This window comes from Chiloscyllium plagiosum, unplaced genomic scaffold (genome assembly GCF_037043375.1).
Source record: "Chiloscyllium plagiosum isolate Xiang-an unplaced genomic scaffold, Cpla_swu_hap1 HiC_scaffold_4, whole genome shotgun sequence".
Classification (NCBI taxonomy): domain Eukaryota; kingdom Metazoa; phylum Chordata; class Chondrichthyes; order Orectolobiformes; family Hemiscylliidae; genus Chiloscyllium; species Chiloscyllium plagiosum.
In genome coordinates, this window is record NW_028270142.1 from 63555363 (window position 1) to 63580075 (window position 24713).

The window sequence follows — 24713 nt, forward strand, 5'->3', positions numbered from 1 at the left end:
CCAAAAACACGATCAGAGACATCACAAACCCTGGCACCTGGGAGGCAACACAGAACATCCTATCTGTCCCCCTAACTATAGAGTCCCCAATGACTACTGCTCTGCTTCTCTTCCCCCTTCCCTTCTGAGCAGCAGGGACAGACTCTGTGTCAGAGCCCTGCGCTCCACTGCTTTCTCCTGGTAAGTCATCCCCCGCAACGGTATCCAAAACAGTATACTTATTGTTGAGGGGAATGGCCACAGGGGATCCTTGCACTGCCTGCCAGTTCCCTTTCAGTCCCTGACTGTAACCCATCTGCCTTTTTCTTGTACCTTAGGAGTGACTACCTCCCTGTAACTCCTCTCAATAACCCCCTCCGCCTCCCGAATGATCCGAAGTTCGTCCAGCTCCAGCTCCAATTCCCTAACGCGGTTTTCGAGGAGCTGGAGTTGGGTGCACTTCCCGCAGATGTAGTCAGCATGGACACTAGTGGTGACCCTTACCTCCCACATTCTGCAGGAGGAACATTCAACTGCCCTCACCTCCATTCCCACTATTCTAAATTTCCCAAAGAGACTGTTGGAAAAAATAAGGAATAAAATATCAACTCATTACCTTACCAATCTGGCGCACAGAACCTTTTTGTTTTGGTTAGAGGAGGAGGATGGATGGGAGATACTACCAGTGTAGTGTTTCAGGTAATGTAACCACACAAATATATGACTTCCCAGAAGTCCTTCGCTCCTCCCTCGCACCTCTCAGCAAATGGAGGCCCGACTCCCAAGGTAAGTCCCTTTTAATGCTTGAAAACTCACCCTTCCCGGCAGCCCTCGCTTCACCACTCCTTCTCTCCTCACCGCTCTGGTACAATAGAGGCCTGACTCCCGAGATAAGTCCCTTTTAATGCAGGAAAACTCACCCTTCCCAGCAGCCCTCTCTTCAACACTCCTTCTCTTCTCGCCACTCTGGTAAAATGGAGACCCGACTCCTGAGGTAAGTCCCTTTTAATATCTCACAGATGAGTCAAACAAAGCTTGACATATTCACTGAACCATACCATGTAACCAATTTCCCATACTCCGCCCCAGAGATCACCATCCTGTAATATGTCCTGTCCCATTGGCAGACCAGAAACACCAGAACTGGTAGCAAAGTGATATTTGCAGCTTTGGGAGTCCTGAATATTAAATCTCAACCTCCTGAAATTGTATGCAAAAGGAAACCTGTTGATAAGCATTTACCACCCTCTCTGAGATGATGTTGAGAACTGCCTGGAAGAACAACTGAGGTAACAAGGTCATAGTATGCAATCTGGTTCGGAAATTTCATGTCCATCAATAAAACTCTAAACGAGCACTGGTCTCTTTATCGTGCCAACATAGAATCAGAGAGTCACAGAGTCATGTAGCATGTCTACACACCCTTCAGTCCAACTCATCCATGCCGACCATATTCCCAAATTAAACTAGTCCCAACAGCCTGCGTTTGGCCCATATCCCTCCAAATCTTTTTATTCATGTACTTATCCAAATATCTTTTAAACATTGTGACTGTTCCTGCATCCACCATTTCCTCTGGCAGTTCACTCCACAATCAACCACAAAGTTGCCACTCATATCCTTTTTAAATCTTTCTCCTCTCACTTTAAAAATATGCCCCCTAGTCTTGAACTTTCCCTTCACCTTTTCACCTTATCTTTGCCCCTCATGATTTTATAAACCTCTGTCAGGTCAACCCTTGAACCTCCTATTTTCCAGTGAAAAAAGTCCCAGCTTATTTTTATAACTGAAACCCTCCATTCCTGGCAACATCCTGGTAAATCTTTTCTGAACCCTCTCTAATTTAATACTATCTTTCCTATAACAGGGTGACCAGAAGAGGCCTCACCAACGTCCTGCACAACCACAACCCAGCTCCTATGCTTAAAGGTCTTAGCAATGAAGGCAAGTGTGCTAAATATCTTCTTAATCACCCTGCCTACATATGTTGCAAATTTCAAAGAATTATGTTCTATAACACTATCCAGAACCCTCTCATTAATCATGTAAATCCTGCCTTCATTTGTTTTACCAAAATGTAATACCTCTCAATTTTCTAAACTAAACTCCATTTGCCACTCCTCACCCCATTCTCCCAATTGATCAAGATTTGTTTGTAATCTTAGATAACCTTCTTCACTGTCCACTGTGGCTCCAATTTTGGTGTCATCTGCAAACTTACTAATCATGCCTCCTATATTCTCATTCAAATCATTTGTATAAATGACAAATAGACATGCACCCACTAATGATTCCTGTGGAACATTGCTAGTCACAGGCTTCCAGTCCAAACAGCAACCTTCCACAACCACCCTCTGTCACCTGCCATCAAGCCAACTTTGTATCCAATTGGCAAGCTCACCCTGAATCCCATATGATCTAATTTTACCAATTAGTCTAGCAACTGGAACCTTGTAAAAGGCTTTGTTAAAGTCCAAGTAAACAATATCTACTGCTCTGCCCTCATCAATCTTTTTGGTTACTTCCTCAAAAATCTCAATCAAATTTCTGAGACACAGTTCCCCTCGCACAAAACCATGCTGACCATCCTTGCCTGTCCAAATAAATGTAAATCCTATCTTTCAGAATTACCTTCAACAACCTACCAACTACTGAGGTCAGACTCACAGGTCTATAGTTCCCAGGCTTATCCTTACAGACTTTCTTAAATAAAGGCACAACATTAGCCACTCTCCACTCATTCTGCACACCATCTGTCTTTGCAGAAGATACAAATATTTCTGCTAGGGGGCCTGTAATGTCCTCCCTAACTTCCCACAATGTACTGGGATACATTAGATTGGGTCCTGGAGGTTTATCCACCTTTATATTTTCTCTGACCTCCAGCACATCCTCTTCTGTAATGTGAACTGTTTCCAAAACATCAATATTAATTTCTCTGAGTTCTTTAACCTCCATTTCTTTCTCCGCAGTAAAAACTGACTTAAAAAATTCATTTAATTCTCTCCCGTCTCCTGAGGTTCAACACAAAGATGACCTTGTTGATCTTCAAGGGTCCCTGCTGTCTCTCTATTTGCTCTTTTGCTCTTAATGTACTTGTAGGATTTCTTTGGTTATCCTTAGCCTTATCTGCTAAGGCTGCCTCATATCCCCTCTTTGCCTTCCTGATTTCCCTCTTAAGAATGCCCCTCTTCTTACTCTTCATGAGATTCATTTGTTTCCCTGTTCTCTATATCCAATATATTATTCCTTTTTTTTCTTGAATTAATATTTTGTACATCATTTGTTCTCTAATTTTACCAGCCTTACCTTTCATTCTAACAGGAACATAATGTCTCTGAAATCTAGTCATCACACTTCTGAAATACTCCGACTTGTCAGTCAACCTTAATGACTGAGGTGGTCGAATCCTGAAGGGCATTTTCCAAACAGAGTAAAGAACATATCTATTTCTACATATTAAATGACTATTTTAAAAACATGGCCCAAAAATCATGTGGCTGGATTTACTGATAATCTTCCACAGATCTCTGCAAGATCGACATCAGCGAGAGAATCAATACAATGGTCTCTCTTAGTGGGTCTAGAATGCTAGGTCATGTGTCATAACCTGCTATGGTGGCAATTGCCTAAAAGATTCTAGCATTTTCTTAGTTTTGCTTTTTAGCTGCTTTGCTTTCAATCATGAATTTAAGATTCTGTTTCCTATAAGGACTTATGAGGAAAGGCTGAGAGACTTGGTCTAATCTCATTGAAAAGAAGAGGGCTACGGGGGTTTTAATAGAGACATACCACTCCTTCTACCACCAATGCTGAGCAGCAGCAATATGTACTATTTACCAGAAGAGACCTCCAGGATTTTGACCCAGTGACACTGAAGGAGTTATGATTTCCAAGCTTGGAGAGTAAGTGGTTTAGAGGGAAACTTGCTGTTGGTGGTGTTTCCATGCTACCCATGTACTTGGTGGTAGATGTTATGAATTTGGAAGGTTTGTGAATGAGCTTTGTGAGTTGCTGCAGTGCGTCTTGGAGATGGTACACTCTGCTATTGTGGTGTGTAAGTGGTGGATGCCTGTAGCAATGGCCTTGCCCATAGATCTGCTGGACATAATAGCTGCTGACCTCTGGCTGGCAGCTCCTAGTGGATGGGTCTTTTAATTCCATGAATCTTGATTTCTGTGGGTGGTCTGCCACAGGTCACCTTGACACTGTCTTAGCTGCTTATGCTTTTGTGGACATTTCTTGAAACTGGTCAGCTCATATCTCTCATGAGCTCTTGGATGCAACCCCAATATCAGAGCATGATTTCACCCATTTTTGTAGATTTAGTCTTCAGATTGATTCTCATTTTGAACTTCTTCAGAACTAAATGGGATCATGAGCGTGATATCTTCTGGAGTGGGGCAAATTTCTTCATTTCAATCTTGGACTTTGTAAAATAGACTAATTGTCTGTAGCTACTCCGTCATACAAAAAAAAGCAAACTTATGCTTTGGACTGGGAATATAATCTATTCAGGTGTGTTGACTGACATGACTGCGCACTGCCTTTAAAAATGAGAAGAGAAAGAGGAAGCTTCCCTTTAAAGGTGGAAGCAAATAACATTTTCAATACAATGGGTCCTGAAGGATGCTAATTTAAATCAAAATCCCTGAATTTCATCCAAATTAAACTTTTCACTTTAAGATACACCGGTTCCCATAAGCAGGAAACATATTCATGCACATTTATTTTCTGTATGTAATTTTATTAGTTTGGAATTTAATATAAAGAAATGAAATACAACTACAAGCAAACCATGTGGCACCATCCACCCCTTCAGCCTGCTCCACTATTCAATAAGATCATGGCTGATCTGTTTGTGTTTCAAATTCCATATTCTCATCAGCTCCTGATAACCTTTGAATCTCCTTCCTGACAAGAATCTATTCATCAGCATTCCAAAGTCACACAACACTCCAAGAAATAAATTCTTCTCATCTTTGCCATGAATGGGCAACCTCTAATTTTAAAAGTGTCCCTTAGTTCTGCATTAACCCACAAGAAGAAACATCCTTTACGTGTCCACCTTCAGGATTTTGTACACTTCATTCAAGTCACCCCTCACTCTTTTGAACTCCAGTAGAAACCATCCTAGCCCATCCAAACTATACGCATAAATATGTTTAGTCAGAACGCACTCATTCCAAGTATCAACCTAGTAAACCTCACCTGAACTGCATCCAATGGCATTCTGCATCCTTTCTAATAAGGAGACCAGACTGCACACTGTAATGAGACATAGTCTCACCAATGCTCTGTAATAACTGAAGCATTCTTAATTTAATGTTCATCTACTTTTTAAATAAAGAATATCATTTCATTAGCCAGTTTGAATATGTGCTGTACATGCACACTAACTATTTTGTGTATGAGTACATAATGTTAAAATTTAAGAATGAAAAAGATTTGAATAATTTAGCAAAAACTCACCATATATTTATTCCAATCAGCTCCAATGATTCTGACTGCCTGTCATGGGACTGTCATCTCCACTACTCCTCTTGGTAATGTTAACTTCTTGTTTTAGGGTCATCACCTTGCCCGTCCTTCTGGGTGATGCTAACTTCCTGTCTTGGGGATCTTCACTTGTCCATTTCTTTGTGATGATGACAGTCCCAAGGCTTCTCACCTTGCCTGTTTCTCTGGGAGATAATCATTACCTGTCAGAAATGTCCTTACCTTGTCTGCTTTTCTCAGCTATGCTGGCTGCCCCTGTCTCAGGGTCTTCACCTCACCTGGTCCCCTGTATGATGATCACTATCTGTCACAGAGGTCCCTACTTTGCCCGCTGGTCTTGGTGATATGATTGTCTAACTCGGGTGTCCACACCTTACCCTTTCCTGTCAGTGATTCTGTCAGTCTATCTCAGGGTCTTCATCTGAGGGAAGGCATGATTGGCAACTAAATGTTCCAAGATATAGACACTTTAGACAGGACAGGGAGGGAAGTAAAAGGGCGGGAGGAGTTGCATTGCTGGTCAGGAATGATATTACGGCTGTGCTAAAGGAGGACACTATGTAGGGCTTGAGTAGTGAGGCATTATGGGTGGAGATGAGAAATAAGAAGGGTGCAGTTACATTGTTGGGACTGTATTGCAGGCCTCCCAACAGTGAGCATGAGATAGAAGAACAAATAGGTAAATAGATTATGGAAATAAGTAAAGCTGGTGATTTTAATTTTCCGAACATTGACTGGGATACACTTAGTGTCAGAGGTCTGGATGGGGCAGAATTTGTAAGAAGCATCCAGGAGAGTTTTCTAGAGCACTGTGTCAATAGTCTGATGCGGGAAGGGGCCATATTGGACCTGGTGTTGTGGAATGAGCCCAGTCAGGCGGTAGAAGTTATGGTGGGGGATTTATTTGGGAATAATGGCCACAATTCTGTAAGTTTTCGAATACTCGTAGACAAAGATGAGAGTGGTCCTAAGGGAAGAGTAGGAAATGTGTTGCTGGAAAAGCGCAGCAGGTCAGGCAGCATCCAGGGAACAGGAGAATCGACGTTTCGGGCATAAGCCCTTCTTCAGGAATGAGGAAAGTTTGTCCAGCAGGCTAAGATAAAAGGTAGGGAGGAGGGACTTGGGGGAGGGGCGTCGGAAATGTGATAGGTGGAAAGAGGTCAAGGTGAGGGTGATAGGTCAGACTGGGGTGGGGGCGGAGAGGTCGGGAAGAAGATTGCAGGTTAGGAAGGTGGTGCTGAATTTGATGGATTTGACTGAGACAGGGTGGGGGGAGGGGAAATGAGGAAACTGGTGAAATCCGAGTTCATCCCTTGTGGTTGGAGGGTTCCTAGCCGGAAGATGAGGCGTTCTTTCTCCAACCGTCGTTTTGTTGTGGTCTGACGATGGAGGAGTCCAAAGACCTGCATATCCTTGGTGGAGTGGGAGGGGGAATTGAAATGTTGAGCTACAGGGTGGTTGGGTTGGTTGGTCCGGGTGTCCCAGAGGTGTTCTCTGAAACGCTCCGCAAGTAGCCGGCCTGTCTCCCCAATATAGAGGAGGCCACATCGGGTGACAGGAGAAATCGTACAACTAGCCAAGAAAAAAAGGGAAGCGTACATAAGGTCTAGGTGCTAAGAACAGAATGGACCCTGGAGGAAAATTAGGAGAGTAGGACTAGTCTTAAACGAGGAATCAAGCGGGCTCAATCATGAAATAGCCTTAGCGAGCAGAATTAAAGAGAATCCCAAAGCCTTTTATTCTTATAAAAGAAGTAAGCAGGTATTTAGAGAAAGAATTGGTCCACTAAAGAATAAGGAAGGAAAGCTGTGTGTCGAACCTGAGAAAATGGGTGAGATTCTGAATGATTACTTTGCATCAGTGTTCACTGAGGAGAGGGACATGATGAATGTTGAAATTAGAGATATAAGTTTGATTACTCTGGATCACATTGACATAAGTAGGGAAGGTGTGTTGGGTAGGCTAGAGGTTATTAAGGTGGACAAATCCACTGGACTGGATAGGATCTATCCCAGGTTGCTGAGCGAGGCAAGAGAGGAAATAGCTGGGGCCCTGACAGATATCTTTGTAGCATTCTTAAACACAGGTGAGGTGCCGGAAGACTGGAGGGTTGCTCATCTTGTCCCCCTGTACAAGAAGGGTAGTAGGGATATTCCAGGTAACTACAGACCTGTGAACCTGACATCAGTGGTGGAAAGGTTGCTGGAGAAGTTACTGAAGGACAAAATCTATTTATATTTGGAAAAGAACAGGCTTATCAATGATAGGCAAAATGATTTTGTGTCGGGGAGATTGTGCCTTACCAACTTAATAGAGTTCTTTTAGAAAGTGACTAAGTTGATAGATGAAGGAAGGTCTGTAGATATCATATACATGGACTTTAGTAAGTCATTTGATAAGGTTCCCCATAGTAAACCAATGGAGAAAGTGAAGCCACATGGTGTGCAGGGTCTTCTAGCTAGGTGGATAAAGAACTGGTTGAGCAACAGTAGAGAGAATAGTAGTTGAAGGGAGTTTCTTAAAATGGAGAAAGGTGACCAGTGGTGTTCCACAGGGATCATTGCTGGGGCCACTGATGTTTGTGATATACATAAATGATCTGGAAGAGGGCACTGTTGGTATGATCAGCAAGTTTGCAGATGACATAAAGATTGGTGAAGTAGCAGAAAGCATAGGGGACTGTCATAAAGTCATAGAGATGTACAGCATGGAAACAGACCCTTCGGTCCAACCTGTCCATGCTGACCAGATATCCCAACCTAATCTAGTCCCACCTGCCAGCACCTGTCCCTCCAAGCCCTTCCTATTCATACACCCATCCAAAAGCCTCTTAAATGTTGCAATTGTACCAGCCTCCACCACTTCTTCTGGCAGCTCATTCCATACATGTACCACCCTCTGTGTAAAACGTTGCCCCGTAGGTCTCTTTAATATCTTTCCTCTCTCACCCTAAACCTATTCCCTCCAGTTCTGAACTCCCCAGGGAAAAGACTTTGTCTATTTACCCTATCCATGCCCCTTATAATTTTGTAAACCTCTATAAGGTCACCCCTCAGCCTCCGACACTCCAGGGAAAACAGCCCCAGCCTGCCCAACCCTGGCAATATCCTTGTCAATCTTTTCTGAACCCTTTCAAGTTTCACAACATCTTTCTGATAGGAAGGAGACCAGAATTGCACGCAATATTCAAAGAATACAGGAGAATGTAGATAGACTGGAGAGTTTGGCGGAGAAGTGGCAGGTGGAGTTCAATCCAGGCAAATGTGAGGTAATGCATTTTGGGAAGTCTAATTCTAGAGCGATTTATACTGTAAATGTAAGAACCTTGGGAAAAGTTGATGAGCAGAGAGATCTGAGAGTTCAGGTCCATTGTACCCTAAAGGTTGCTACACAGGTGGATAGGGTGGTCAAGAAGGCAGATTGCATTCTTGCCTTCAGCAGATGAGGTATTGAGTATAAGAGCTGGCAGGTCATGTTAAAATTGTACAAGACATTGGTTCGGCTACATTTAAAATACTGTGTACAGTTCTGGTTGCCACATTACCAAAAGGATGTGGACACTTTGGAGAGGGTGCAGAGAAGGTTTACAAGAATGTTGCCTGGTATGGAAGGTGCTAGCTATGAAGAGAGGTTGAGTAGGTTAGGATTGTTTTCATTAGATAAAAGGAGATTAAGGGAGGACCTGATTGAGATCTACAAAATCATGAAGGGTATAGACAGGGTAGGTAGAGATAAGCTTTTTCCCAGGGTGAGGGATTCAATAATGAGATGTCGCGCTTTCAAAGTGAGTGGTGAAAAGTTTAGGGGGGGGATATATGCAGCAAGTACTTTACACAGAGGACGGTAAGTGCCTAGAACGCATTGCTAGCAGAGGTAGTAGAGGCAGGCATGGTAGATTCATTCAAGATGCGCCTAGAGAGATGCATGAGTAGGTGGGGAGCAAACGGATACAGATGCTTAGGAATTGGGCAACAGGTTTAGACAGTGGATTTGGATCGGCTCACACTGAAGGGCCTTATCCTGGGTTGCAACTTTTCTTCGTTCTTTCTTATCTCACCCTCTCCTCTCTCTGATGTTGGCTGCCTCTCTCAAGATCTTCACCATGCTTATTCCTCTTGGTGATAATAATTGCCTATCTCAGGGTCCTCACCTTACCTGTTCCCTCCCATATACTTCATGACACTTCCATTTTTGTAAAACACTTAGTTGCTTTCTATCTCTTGCACCAGCCGATTTCCTCTTACTGTCATATCCTGTATGTGTACAGTTGATTCTGACTTATATACAAGTCCACTTGTAGTGTAGTTGCTGGATAGTTATCAAGTTATAATGCTTGTTGGTTTTCACCTAGCCCATAGAAATTGAGGCCAGTACCTCTTAAACTGTTTTGGTAAACAGCAGCTAGCTAAGCACAGGCTGGGGATTGAACTTAGTGATATTTATAACATTATATTGACTAGCCTAAATTATGTGCAGCAATTTTTCATGTAGAATTTATAGCATTTAGTCACATCCTCTTAATTTTGTTAACATTCCCCTGCATATTCTTTTTGCATTTGGTCAACCATTTTAAAATCTTTTGGCAGCCTTTGAGCCTTGAGAGAGTCGGTTGAAAGAGTTGAATGGCCTACCCCTGCTCATGGTTTCTGTGTTTCTGTGATGATGTGTAGACCAAGACCACTTTATGTGGTACATTTCTATGTAAATCTCACATTACTTCACTGCTTCTCTTGCTCTGGTAACTCCTACTTTATTGAAAAAGCATGCCATCACTTTTGCTGAAACTGCAGGTGGCCTGTCAAAGAGCTCTGTGCTAACAGTGCGGGGGTGCAGAGAATGGTTTTTGTGTTTTTTTTATGCTCTCAAGAGAATTGAGTGTTGGCTTGCTCTTATCAGTTTCAGGTTTCACTTTTGTGATTATTCAAACACTAGAGCTGCCAAGGTCAGCAGCTGCATGTTCATTATCCTAACCCAATGTATTGTAACCAGATTTCTAATGCAGAACAAAAAGAAATGGAAGGAGAGAAGGAAAGCTCATTACGTTCTTGTCTACCACAGAGCACATGTATTTAGTCTGATTGTGTAATTTAAATATTGTGAGAAAATCTTACACTATTTTAACTTGTTTCTCCCCATCTCTAATTATTATCTTACCACCCACATTATTCCCCTTTGAAAACTTGGTTTATTTTATGATTAAATTTATATGCGGCCTTAGCTGCATTCAAACTATTGTGTTTGTTAGACTGTTTGATCGTAGAGTTAGGTAGAACAGAAGGTGGCTATTTGTCTGATCTTGCCTGTGCCAGCTTTTTGACATAGCTTCCAAATTAATCCCATACAACTTGATCATGTTCCTGCTCAGTCCTCTTTTTCAAGTTTTGAAAGTTAGAGCTGCTTCCTATAGACTTTCCGGCAGTGCCTTTTAGTTAAAACAACTTATTAGTTACAAGAAAATTCTAATGTCCCCTCAGTAGTTTTGGACAATTGTCTTAAGTCTGTATCTTCTGGTCGTTGACTCTTCTGTGACTTGGAATAATTTCTCTCTATCTACTCTAAAAAAGCCTTTCATATGTGAAATGCTTCCATTAAATCTCCCTTCAATTTGTTCTGTTCTAAGGAGATGAACCCTAATCTCTCATGTTAGCTCCCACATCTTTATCTTGCTAATCCTCAGAACTTTTGGAATCAAAAGCAGGTCACAGAGTCATAGAGTCCTACAGCACAGAGACAGGCCCTTTGGCCCAAATTGGTCCATGCTGACCAAAATGTCTGTCCATGCTAACCTCATTTCCCTGCACTTGGCCCATATCTTTCTAATCCTTTCCTATCCATGTATTCGTCCAAATGCCTTTTAAATATTGTTAACATTCCCTCCTCGACCACGTCCTCTGGCAGCTCATTCCATATATGTACCACACTCTGTGTAAAAATGTTGCCCCTTAGGTTCCCTTTTATTCTTCCCCCTCAAACCTTAAACTGATGCGCTCTAGTCCTCAATTCCCTAACCTTGGGAAAAACACTGAGCGCATTCACTCTATCCATGCCTCTCATGATTATATACACCTCTATAAGATCCTCCTCTCAGTCTCCTATGCTTTAAAGAAAAAGGTCCTAGCTTGTCCAACTCCTCCCTATAACTCAGACTATTGAGTCAGGCAACATTCTTATAAATTTCTTCTGCATTGTTTTTGGTTTTATATCTGGTCTCGCAGCATTTGTGGAGAGAAGGCAGAGTTGATGTTTTGGGTCCAGAGACCTTTCTGAGAACCTTTGGTCATTGCTGGCCAGCAAGCTCCTCACCAAAGAGAGCTAATGGACCAATTATCCCTCTTCTACCAACTGGTGATGCATGAATTTAATTTTATAAACTTTGACTCCACCACTGCACCAGTTTGAAGTTTATCTTAATTATTTATTTAATAATAAATAAGAAATTAATTTATTTCTCATTAATTCCTTTTTGGTTTAATGGTCCTCTAAAATTATCTGCTAATATTATTAGTGTGTTCTTGTAATAGTGTTTACTTATTGAATTATAAAGAGGAATACAAAAAGAGCCATAGAGATGTACAGCACGGAAACAGACCCTTCGGTCCAACTCGTCCATGCCGACCAGATATCCCAACCTAATCTAGTCCCATTTGCCAGCACTTGGCCTATATCCCTTGAAACCTTTCCTATTCATGTACCCATCCAGATACCTTTTAAATGTGGCAATTGTACCAGCCACCACCACTTCCTCTGGCAGCTCATTCCATACACGCTCCAACCTCTACATGATAAAGTTACCCCTTAGGTCTCTTTTATATCTTTCCTCTCTCGCCCTAAACCTAGTTTAGGGTCTAGTTCTGGTCTCCCCCACCTCAGGGAAAAGACTTTGTCTACTTACCCTATCCATGCCCCTCATGATTTTATAAACCACTATGAGGTAACCCCTCAGCCTCTGAAGCTCCAGGGAAAACAGCCCCAGTGTGTTCAATCTCTCCCTACAGCTCAAATCCTCTAATGCTGGTAACATCCTTGTAAATCTTTTCTGAACCCTTTCAAATTTCACAACATCCTTCCGATAGGAAGGAGACCAGAATTGCACACAATATTCCAAAAGTGGCCTAACCAATGTCCTGTACAGCCACAACGTAGCCTCCCAACTCCTTTACTCGATACTCTGATCAATAATGAAATTCACACCAAATGCCACCTTCACTATCGTATCTACAAGATTAGAATCTCTACACTATGGAAATAGGCTCTACGAGTCCATACTGACCCTCCAAAGAGTAACCCAACCAGACCCATTCTCCTACCCTATCTTTACCCCTGACTAATGCACCTAACAGTATGAGCAATTTAGCACAGTCAATTTACCTGACTTGCACAGCTTTGGATTGTGGAAGAAACCGGAGAAACCAAAGGAAACCCACTCAGACACGGGGAGAATGTGCAAACTCCACACACAGTCACCGAGCTGGAACTAAACCTGGGTCCCTCGAGCTGTGAGGCATTAGTATTAACCACTGAGCCACCGTGCCACCCCTGCAACTTTACTTTCATGGAGCTATGAACCTGTACTCCAAGGTCACTTTGTTCAGCAACACTTTCCAGAACATTAAGTGTATAAGTCCTGCTTAGATTTTCTTTCCCAAAATGCAGCACCTTGCATTTATCTAAATTAAGCTCCATCTGCCACTCCTCAGCCCATTGGCCCATCTGATCAAGATCCCATTGTAATCTGAGGTAACCTTCTTCGCTGTCCACTATGCCTCCAATTTTGGTGTCATCAGCAAACTTACTAACTATAGCTTCTATGTTCATATCAAAACCATTTATATAAATGATGAAACGTAGTGGAATCAGCACCGATCCTTGTGGCACTCCACTGGTCACAGGCCTCCAGTCTGAAAAACAACCCTTCACCACCACTCTCTGTCTTCTACCTTTGAACCAGTTCTGTATCCAAATGGCTAGTTCTTCCTGTATTCCATGAGATCTAACCTTGCTAATCAGTCTCCCATGGGGAACCTTGTTGAACACCTTACTGAAATCCATGCAGATCACATCCACCGCTCTACCCTCATCAATCCTCTTTGTTATTTTTTCAAAAAACTCAAATTTGTGAGACATGATTTCCCACACACAAAGCCATGTTGACTGGCCCTCATAATTCCTTGCCTCTCCAAATATGCGTAAATCCTGTCCCTCAGGATTCCCTCCAACAACTGGCTCACCACCAATGTCAGGCTCACTGGTCAATAGTTCCCTGGCTTGTCCTTAACACCTTTCTGAAATAATGGTACCACGTTAGCCAGCCTCCTGTCTTCCAGCACCTCCCTTGTGACTATCGATGATACAAATATCTCAGCAAGGGGCCCAGCATTCACTTCCCTAGCTTCCCACAGAGCTCTAGGGTATACCTGATCATATTCTGGGGATTTTTACACCTTTATGTGTTTCAAGACATCCAGCACTTCCTCCTCTGTAGCATGGACAATTTTAAAGGTGTCACCATTTATTTTCCCACATTGAAAGTCGTGAGTTCTCTAATAGGTATATCCACATACTGACTCAAAATTTTCTTGTACATGCTAAACAAATTCCTCTCCATCTAAACCCTTAGCACTATGGCAGTTCCAGTTTATGTTTGGAAAGTTAAAATCCCCTACCATAACCACCCTATTATTCTTACAGATAACTGAAATCTCCTTACAAATTTGTTTCTCAATTTCCCTCTATTAGGGGGTACATAATACAATCCCAGTAAGGTGTTCATCCCTTTCTTATTTCTCAGTTCCACCCAACTAACTTCCCTGGATGTAATTCCGGGAATATCCTCCCTCAGTACAGCTGTAGTGTTATCCCTTATCAAAAATGCCACTCCCCCTCCTCTCATGCCTCCCTTTCTGTCCTTCCTGTAGCATTTGTATCCTGGAACATTAAGCTGCCAGTCCTGTCCATCCATGAGCCACATTTCTGTAATTGCTGTGATATCCCAGTCCCGTGTTCCTAACCATACCTTGAGTTCATCTGCCTTCCCTGTTAGGCTTCTTGCATTGAAATAAATAGTTTAATTTATCAGAACTACCTTGTTCTCTGCTTTGTCCCTGCCTGCCCTGACTGTTTGACTCCCTTCTTTTCTCAACTGTACCAGTCTCAGATTGATCGCTTTCCTCACTATCTCCTTCAGTCCCACCTCGCCACCTTACTCATTTCAATCCTCCCAAGCAGCTCTCACAAATCTCCTTGCCTGTATATTAGTCCCCTTCCAATTCAAGTCCAATCCGTCCTTCTTGTACAGGTCACTTCTACCCCGAAGAGATTCCAATGATCCAAAAATGTGAATCCTTCTCCCCTGCACCACCTCTTCAGCCTCACATTCATCTGCTCTCTCCTCCTATTCCTACCCTCACTAGCTCATAGCTCCGGGAATAATCCAGATGGGATTATTACCATCCTCGAGAACCTCCTTTTTAAGTTCCTGTCCAACTTTCTGTATTCTTCCTTCAGAATCTCATCCTTTTCCCATCCTATGTCATTGGTACCAATGTGTACAATGACCTCCTGCTGGTCCCTCCCCACTTTGAGAACATTCTGCACCCTCTCTGAGACATCCTTGATCCTGGCACTGGGGAGGCAACACACCATCCTGATTTTTCACTGCTGGCCGCACAAAAGTCTGTCTTTGCTCCTGGCTGGAGAGTCCCCTAACACAATCTTGAAATCTGATGTACCCCACATTACATTAGAGCCAGCCTTGATACCAGAAACCTGGCTGTCTTGCTACATTCCCCTGAAAGTCCATCACCCCCTTCATCTCACAAGCCAGCATACTTGTTTGAAATGGGGATAGCCACAGATGACTCCTGTACTACCTGCCTACCTCTCCTACCTTTCTTGGAGTTAACCCATCTACCTGACTGTATCTGTGACTTTGCTCCCTTCCTATGACTGCCATCTATCATGCCTCCAGCTCTTGTACATTCCTCATTGCCTCTAACTGTCACTCCAACCGATCCATTTGATTTGACAGGATTCACAACCAATGGCATTATTGCAGATGTAATCCTCAGTAACACGTAAACTCTCCTGAAACTCCCACATTCGACAAGAAGAGCATATCACTCTACTAAAGGTCATTTTGCTCCTTCCAATCTACAGTCCCAGAAAATAGTACTGTCTTATTGCTCTACAAAACACTGCTCCAGACCAACTTAATACTTATGGCTTATATTTTTTAAATTTAATCAAGAGACAGATCCCAATAAAAACATCTCATCAAGAAAGACCCCACTCTACTCAATCCTGTAGATTTACAGCAAGGTAAAAACAATGACTGCTGATGCTGGAAACCAGATTCTGGATTAGAGTGGTGCTGGAAAAGCACAGCAGTTCAGGCTGCATCCGAGGAGCAGGAAAGTCAATGTTTCGGGCAAAAGCCCTTCATCAGGGATACAGGCAGAGTGGGTGGATGTGGGTGGGATAAAGGTGATAGGTTAGAGAGGAGGGTGGAGTGGATAGGTGGAAAGGAAGATAGGTAGGTAGGACATGTCATGGGGACAGTGCTGAGCTGGAAGTTTGGAACTAGGGTGGGGTGGGGGAAGGGGAAATGAGGAAACTGGTGAAGTTCACATTGATGCCCTGGGGTTGAAGTGTTCCGAGGCGGAAGATGAGGCGTTCTTCCTCCAGGCGTTGGGTGGTGAGGGAGTGGCGGTGAAGGAGGCTTAGGACCTCCATGTCCTCGGCTGAGTGGGAGGCGGAGTTGAAATGCTGAGCCACAGAGCGGTGTGGTTGATTGGTGCGGGTGTCCCAGATATGTTCCCTAAAGCGCTATGCTCAGAGGCGTCCAGTCTCCCCAGTGTAGAGGAGACTGCATCGGGAGCCACAGATACAATGATATTGGTGGATGTGCAGGTAAAACTTTGATGGATGTGGAAGGCTCCTTTAGGGCCTTGGATGGAGGTGAGGGAGGAGTTGTGGGCGCAGGTTTTTCAATTCCTGCGGTGGCAGGGGAAGGTGCCAGGATGGGAGGATGTGTTGTTGGGGGGCGTGGACCTGGCAAGGTAGTCACGGAGGGAACGGTCTTTGCGGAAAGCGTAAAGGGGTGGGGGGGGGGGGGGGGCGGCGGGGGGGGGGGGGAGTGAGGAGGCTATACTTAAGGTCACCCCTCAACCTCCGTGCTCCAGGGAAAACAGCCTCAGCCTGTTCAGCCTCTCCCTGTAGCTCAAATCCTCCAACCCTGGCAACATCCTTGTAAATCTTTTCTGAACCCTTTCAAGCTTCACAATATCTTTCCGATAGGAAGGAGACCAGAATTGCGCGCAAATTCCAACAGTGGCCTAACCAATGTCCTGTACAGCCACAACATGACCTCCCAACTCTGTACTCAGTACTCTGACCAATAAAAGAAAGCATACCAAGCACCTTCTTCACTAGCCTACCTACCTGCAACTTCACTTTCAATGAGCTATGAACCTGCAGTCCAAGGTCTCTTTGTTCAGCAACATTCCCTAGGACCTTACCATTAAGTGTATAAGGTTTATGAGGGGCATGGATAGGCTAAATAGACAAAATCTTTTCCCTGGGGTAGGGAAGTCCAGAGCTAGAGGGCATAGGTTTCGGGTGAGAGGTGAAAGATATAAAAGAGATCCAAGGGGCAACTGTTTCGAGCAGAGGGTGGTACGTGTATGGAATGAGCTGCTAGAGGATGTGGTGGAGGCTAGCACAATTAGGAAGGGTTTGGAGGGATATGGGCAGGGTGCTGGCAGGTGGGACTAGATTGAGTTGGGATATCCGGTCAGTATGAACGAGTTGGACCGAAGGGTCTTTCTCCGTGCTGTTCATTTCTATGACTCTATTTACTTACCTGTTTCTGTGCTGTGCCCTCTCCCAAACCTGTTCCTCCAAGATCAGATGTGAATTTCGCTGTTTGTTAAGTTTTCACAGACATCTTCCCAATAAATTATTATAGTTTTGATTATTTTAACTCAGAAGTTTGTTAAGTTTGAAAACATGTACTAACAGATTTAAGAATAGTTTTTTTCCCTGCTGTTATCAGACGTATAAACAGGCCTCATATATTAGAGTTGATCTTTCTCTGCCCCTTCTCTGTAAGCTGTAACATTTTATTCTGCATTCTGATCTATAATCCTGATGTATTTATATAAGGTATGATTTGTCTGGTTAGTATGTAAAACAGTACTTTTTACTGTATTTTGGTACATGTGACAATAATAAATCAAGTCTATCAGGAAATGGAGAGGGCCTTCCATATCAATCAGTTGTTCGTTCAGAGCTTTCCTTTGTGCTGACAGCACTTTAACTTCCTGGGCATTTGTAATTTTTGATCTCTCCAAGCTCTGGGCTTTCTTTTCCCTACTGCTGTCACTGTCTCCAGCTCTATGTACACTGCCTTGGCTCTAAAGCAGCTCTCTCTTCTTCGTAATCTGTTAAACAGACTGGCCTGCATTCCTCCTTGGTATTTTTCACTCCTATCACAATAGCTCCTGATGTTGTCAATTCTTACTGGTGCCCTAATGTGTTCTCTTTGCCTTAGCTCATAATATAAAAGGCAGCATATTGTCAGGGTTAGAAAATTGGCTCGTTAATTGAAGCAAAAGGTAGGAGTAACTGTGTCTTTTTCGGGTTGGAAAGGCATGGTGTGCCATTGGGATGAGTGCTGAGACTGCAATGGTTTCCAATTATATAAAGTATTTAGATGATAGGGTGGAAGGTATGATTGCTAAATTTGCTGATGACACAAACTAGGCAGGGAAGTCAGTTGTGAAGGAGAGATGGAATTTATAAAAATATATTGATGTGGCAAATGAAGTTAGATGTGGGAAAAGGTGAAATTATCCATCATAGCAGAAAGAATGAACAAAGAACCCTAAATGGTGAGAAATTACAGAGCTCTGAGATGCAGATGGATCTGGGTATGCTCGTGTTTGAATCACAGGAAGTTAGTGTGTAGATGCAGCAAATATTTAGGAAAGCGAATATAATGTTATCACTTATCATGATTAGGATTGAACACAAATGTAGGATGACTATCCTTCAGTTATATAGAGCAGTGGTGAGGCCACCTCTGGAGTACTGTGCATGGTATTGATCACCTTATTTAAGGAAGGATGGAAATGTATTTGAAAGAGTTCAAAGAAACTTTACTGGATTAATACCCTGAATAAACAGGTTGTCTTATGAAGTACGGTTGAACAGGCTAGGCTTGTAATCATTAATATTGAGAAGGAAAGGAGGTGATTTGATTGAATTGTAGAATACTGAGGGTCTTGATGGAGTAGATTTTCTGATTTTCCAATTTCTTTGATGGTTTCCATGCGACCATTTCCCCACATTTAGCTATTTCTGTGAGGTATCACCGGAATTTGCCAGAACTGCAGCCTCTCAGATATTTGATAGTTGATACACATCTGAGTAAAATGCAAGGGTTACTGGAATGCTATTTTGGAATTCTACCATAATCATAATTTCCTGTATGCTTTAATTTTTTTCTGTAACTTCAACAATTGAAACTCTGACTCCATTACATTTTCTTTCCTCTTGCAAATTGACAAATGCCCAATTATATTTCTTTATTACAATCACAAACTTTAATTGATAAGCATCAGTGATGAACTCACAGGCATTAACTGTTCTTTTTAAATTTGTAGTTTCTGCATTGTTTTTCTGATAAATTGGCATATATTTGGAGCTGTTCCTGCCCAACACACTGTAATATTAATGCCCAAAGATCTTTTGGTCACTTCTTCCTCCCAGCTATCTTTTCAAAATGAAGCTAAATATTTTTCAACTCCATCCTCTGTACACGTAATCACTCAACATAGATTCCCAGTTAAATCAAATCCTTTGATACAATCAGAGTGATTCTCTGACTTATTTCCTGTTAATTCTTCCTTTATACAAAGTATGTTCATTCCATATCATGTTGCCTAGATTCTCTCTATTACTTTGAGCATAAAGCTTTTTAAAGTTCTATTTTATTTAATCTCTTTCAATTCAATTTATTTCATTTTTTTCTCTCTCTCAAAAAGCAAATGTTTTCCTTTTGAATTCAATTTTAGCTCATTCTAGCAATGACACATCAGGTACAGGGTTTCCTCCTCAGTTTTAAATTCTAATTAAATATCTAATCCTTACAAATTCCTGTTTTCTTCTCTGCCTCCAGGTTATCTGCTAACATCCTCAGTTAAACCTTCATCAAAAAATTGAAACAGTTAGTTGAGTATACTTTATTTTATTTCGTCAATAAATTAGTGAGCCAGATGGGTTTTATTTGACAATTGCTAACAGTTATATGGTTGCCATTAGCCAAGCATTTTTATTTCCAGATTTTATTGAATTCAAATTTCACTATCTGCCACAGTATACATCAAACCCATCATTCCATAATATTAATTTGGGGTTATGGATTACTTATCCAATGAAATTACCACTATGAAACTGTCTTCTCTTAGATGCATTGAGTTTATAGCAGCTGAAAAGTTGCAGACAGACTGGCAGAAAACTTAGACAAATTATTTTCATTGTGCATTATGTTAGTTTGTTCTTCGATATGCTAGTTACAAGCTGCATTTAACTCTACTTGCAAAGCTTTTTGTCCTAGGAGATTATGGACTACATTGTTCAATTCCTAATGATCTGGAGACCTGCCTAGTTAGTTAAACCCCACAGGAGAAAGCATTTCCTACAAAGCTGCACAAAGCTATATATTTATATGTGTTATTGCCAAGTGTTTTGTGTCCCGAGTATTGTAATTTGAACTAACTGCAAAATGTAGTGATGTTATACTTTTCACCATTCTTGGTTTCAGTCAAGTCTACCAGAGTTGGTGACTTTCGGATAGGAAGAGATGTTTCAGAGCACTTTACCAATTGGCATAAAAGTATAAGAACTTTTTTTATGCCATCCTCATTATTGGCGGCCCATGCTAGATGAAGATAACTCCCTTCCACTCTCAGGGTGAGTCCGTAGGAAGCTGTACAGACCGATGCGGCTTCTGCAGGGTCTTTTGCACTTGGGGGAAGGGGTGGGTTGGATGTCGGGGTGGCAGTGCACTCCTTATACTGGTTTCACCAGGCTTCCATGTTTTCCCGATGGCAAGTCTTGAGATGTTCAACACCTTCCCAGATGCTCCTCTTCCACTTTGGATGTTCTTGGTCCAGTGATTTCCAAGTGTCTTTGAGAATAACACACTTCACCAGTGAGGCCTTGAGGGCATCACTGAAGCACTTCCTCTGTCAACCTGGGGCTCGCTTGCCATTTTGAAACAGGAAGTAGAGCGCCTGCTTGGGAGTCTCATGTCGGTCAAGAGGGCAACATGCCCAGCCCATTGAAGCTGATTAAGGGTGGTCAGTGCCTCGGTGCTGAGTATGTTAGCCTGGTTGGGGATTCTGGGATTGTTGGGTTATTCTTCTCAGCGGATTCACAGGATTTTGCACAGGCAGCGCTGGTAGTACTGCTCCAGTGCCTTGAGGTGTCTGCTGTGGTCAGTCCACGTCTAAGAGCCATAAAGGACAGCTAGAACCACCACAGCTCTGTAAACCATGAGCTTGATCCCGGATCTGACGTTGTTGTCCTTGAACACCCATTTCCTCATGTGGCCAAAGTTTGCATTAGCATACTGGAGGCAGTGCTGGATCTCTTCATCAATAGCTGCTTTGGCTGACAGGACACTCTTGAGGTATTGGAAGTGGTCAACATTCTCGAAGGTCTCCCCGTGGACCTTGGTGATCGGGGGTTTGCTCTACAATGCCAGGCCAGGTTGGTAGAAGACCTTCATCTTGCGGATGTTCAGGTGAGACCCCTGCTCTCATATACCTCTATGAAGGTGCTGACAATGGTCTGGATTACATCTTCTGAGATTGCACAAATGCAAGCATCATTTGCACCCTGCAGCTCAATGACACTAGTTGGGGTGACTTTGATGGGGACAGAGGTTGAATGATTTCCTCCTGGTTCTGTAAGTTAGCTCTACTCCAGCAAGGAGCTTGTCACTGGTGAGGTGAAGCACAGCGGTGAGATAGATCACAAACAATATTGCGGTGATGATGCTTGATACTGGTCTGAACTGGTCCGAATAGGTCAGCGGTGGAGCCATTTGTCATTACCACAACTTTCATGTTGTTGTAGAGCAGGCAAAGGATGGTGACAAACTTCAAGATGCAGTCAAAATGCAGAAGGATGCTCCATAATGCTTCCCAATTGACGATGTCAAAGGCCTTTGTAAGGTCAAAGAAGGCCATGTAAAAGGAGAGGTTCTTTTATCAGCATTTCTCCTGCAGTTTTTGCGCATGGAAATCTTGTCCGTGTGCCCCTCCGTGGCCAAAAACCACACTGCAGTGCCTGCTGCGGCTACATGCCCTTTTCTGCCTTATCTGGAAGGGGGAGAGCATCCCGGGAAAGCTCTGAGCTGTCACAGTTATGAGCATTATTTTAAAAAAGGGGAACAAGTCCGACTATGGTAACTACAGGGAAATCTCTCTGTTGCCACTGAAATATTGAAGGATAAGACTGGACAGCGTGCAGAAAGATTCAATCATATTCTACAGTTTTCTATGACTTTTCTAAATGGATCAAAGAGAAAATTGCAGAATGTTTCTGTAGATACTAAGTAAACTTCATGACATCCATTTGAACAAAGAATGGAAGCATTTGCATTTAAGTAGCCCTTTCACAATTTCTGGGCATCTAGCTGCACTTGAAAATACTTGGAAACCGAATATTTTGCATCAGTATTTACTCTGGAAAAGGACATGGAAGATATAGAATGTAGGGAAATAGAAGGTGACATCACGAAAAATATCCATATAACAGAGGAGGATACGCTGGATGTCTTGAAACGCATAAAGGTGGATAAATCCCCAGGAACAGATCAGGTGCACCCTAGAACTCTGTGGGAAGCTAGGGAAGTGATTGCTGGTTAGAGCTTAAAAATGTGTTGCTGGAAAAGCGCAGCAGGTCAGGCAGCATCAAAGGAGGAGAAGAATCGAATTTCGAAACATCGATTCTCCTTCTCCTTTGAGGCTGCCTGACCTGCTGTGCTTTTCCAGCAACACATTTTTAAGCTCTGATCCACAGCATCTGCAGTCCTCACTTTCCCCTAAGTGATTGCTGTGCCTTTTGCTGAGATGTTTGTATCATCGATAGTCACAAATGAGGTGACGGAAGAGTGGAGGTTGGCAAACGTGATGCCACTGTTTAAGAAAGGTGGTAAAGACAAGCCAAGGAACTATAGACCAGTGAGCCTGACGTCGGTGGTGGGCAAGTTATTGGAGGGAATCCTGAGGGACAGGATGTACATATATTTGGAAAGGCAAGGACTGATTAGGGATAGTCAACATGGCTTTGTGCATTGGAAATCATGTCTTACAAACTTGAGTTTTTAGAAGAAGTAACAAAGAGGATTGATGAGGGCAGAGCTGTAGATGTGATCTATATGGACTTCAGTAAGGCGTTCAACAAAGTTCCTCATGGGAGACTGGTTAGCAAGGTTAGATCTCATGGAATACAGGGAGAACTAGCCATTTGGATACAGAACTGGCTCAAACGTAGAAGACAGAGGGTGGTGGTGAAGGGTTGTTTTTCAGACTGGAGGCCTGTGACCAGTGGAGTGCCACAAGGTTCGGTGCTGGATGCACTGCTTTTCGTCATTTATAGAAATGATTTGGATGCGAGCATAAGAGGTATCGTTAGTAAGTTTGCAGATGACACCAAAATTGGAGGTGTAGTGGACAGCGAAGAGGGTTACCTCAGATTACAACAGGATCTTGACCAGATAGGCCAATGGGCAGAGAAGTGGCAGATGGAGTTTAATTCAAATAAATGTGAGGTGCTGCATTTTGGGAAAGCAAATCTTAGCAGGATTTATACACTTAATAGTAAGGTCCTAGGGAGTGTTGCTGAACAAAGAGATCTTGTAGTGCAGGTTCATAACTCCTTGAAAGTGGAGTCACAGGTAGATAGGATAGTGAATGTGGTGTTTGGTATGCTTTCCTTTACTGGTCAGAGTACTGAGTACAGGAGTTGGGAGGTCATGTTGCGGCTGTACAGGATATTGGTTAGGGCACTGTTGGAGTGTTGCGTGCAATTCTGGTCTCCTTCTTGTCGGAAAGATGTTGTGAAACCTGAAAGGGTTCAGAAAAGATTTACAAGGATGTTGCCAGGGTTGGAGGATTTGAGCTACAGGGAGAGGTTGAACAGGCTGGGGCTGTTTTCCCTGGAGCGTCGGAGGCTGAGGGGTGACCTTATAGAGGTTTACAAAATTATGAGGGGCATGGATAGGATAAATAGACAAAGTCTTTTCCCTGAGTTGGGGGAGTCCAGAACTAGAGGGCATAGGTTTAGGGTGAGAGGGGAAAGATATAAAAGAGACCTAAAGGGCAATGTTTTCATGCAGAGGGTGGTGCGTGTATGGAATGAGCCACCAGAGGAAGTGCAGGAGGCTGGTACAATTACAACATTTAAAAGGCATCTAGATGGGTATGTGAATAGGAAGGTTTGGAGGGATATGGGCCAGGTGCTGGCAGGTGGGATAGATTAGGTTGGGATAACTGGTCGGCATGGACAGGTTGGACCGAAGGGTCTGTGTTCGTGCTGTACATCTCTGTGACTATGACTCTAAGTGCAAATGCACGAATGGGATGCAGTTGTTGATTTGCGATGGAATAAATGATCAGATCATTTGTTTAGGTGAAGTCCTGCCATTTCTTCTGTAGCCACAGAATGTGCAACACTTACCCCTTCATCTCCGTCCTGCCCACATCAGGGGCCAAAGGAGTATTTCCAGGTGAAGCAGCATTTCACCTGTACCTCTTCCAAACCTGTGTATTGGATTTGCTGCACCCCATGTGGCCTATTCTGTGTAGAGAAACCAAAGGAAGACTGGGTGACCACTTTACAGAAAATCTCAGGCCTGTTTGCAAACATGACCCTGACCTTCCCATAACCTGTCATTTTAACATAACTTCCTGCTCATTTGCCCACTTGTTTGTCCTTGGCATGTGATAATGCTAAGCACAACATCTCAACTTCAAACTAGGCACTTTACAACCTTCAGATTGTGTACCCACTCACTTTCTTTTAGCTTTACTTCATACATTCTCTGTTACCATGTCCTCCCCAATTCCCCCCCACCCCCACCTCCCCCACCAGTCCAGAGGGACTGTTTGTTCTTTTCAGTCTGGCAGTTAGACATACCATTGTTCTGCCATTTTCACATTCTC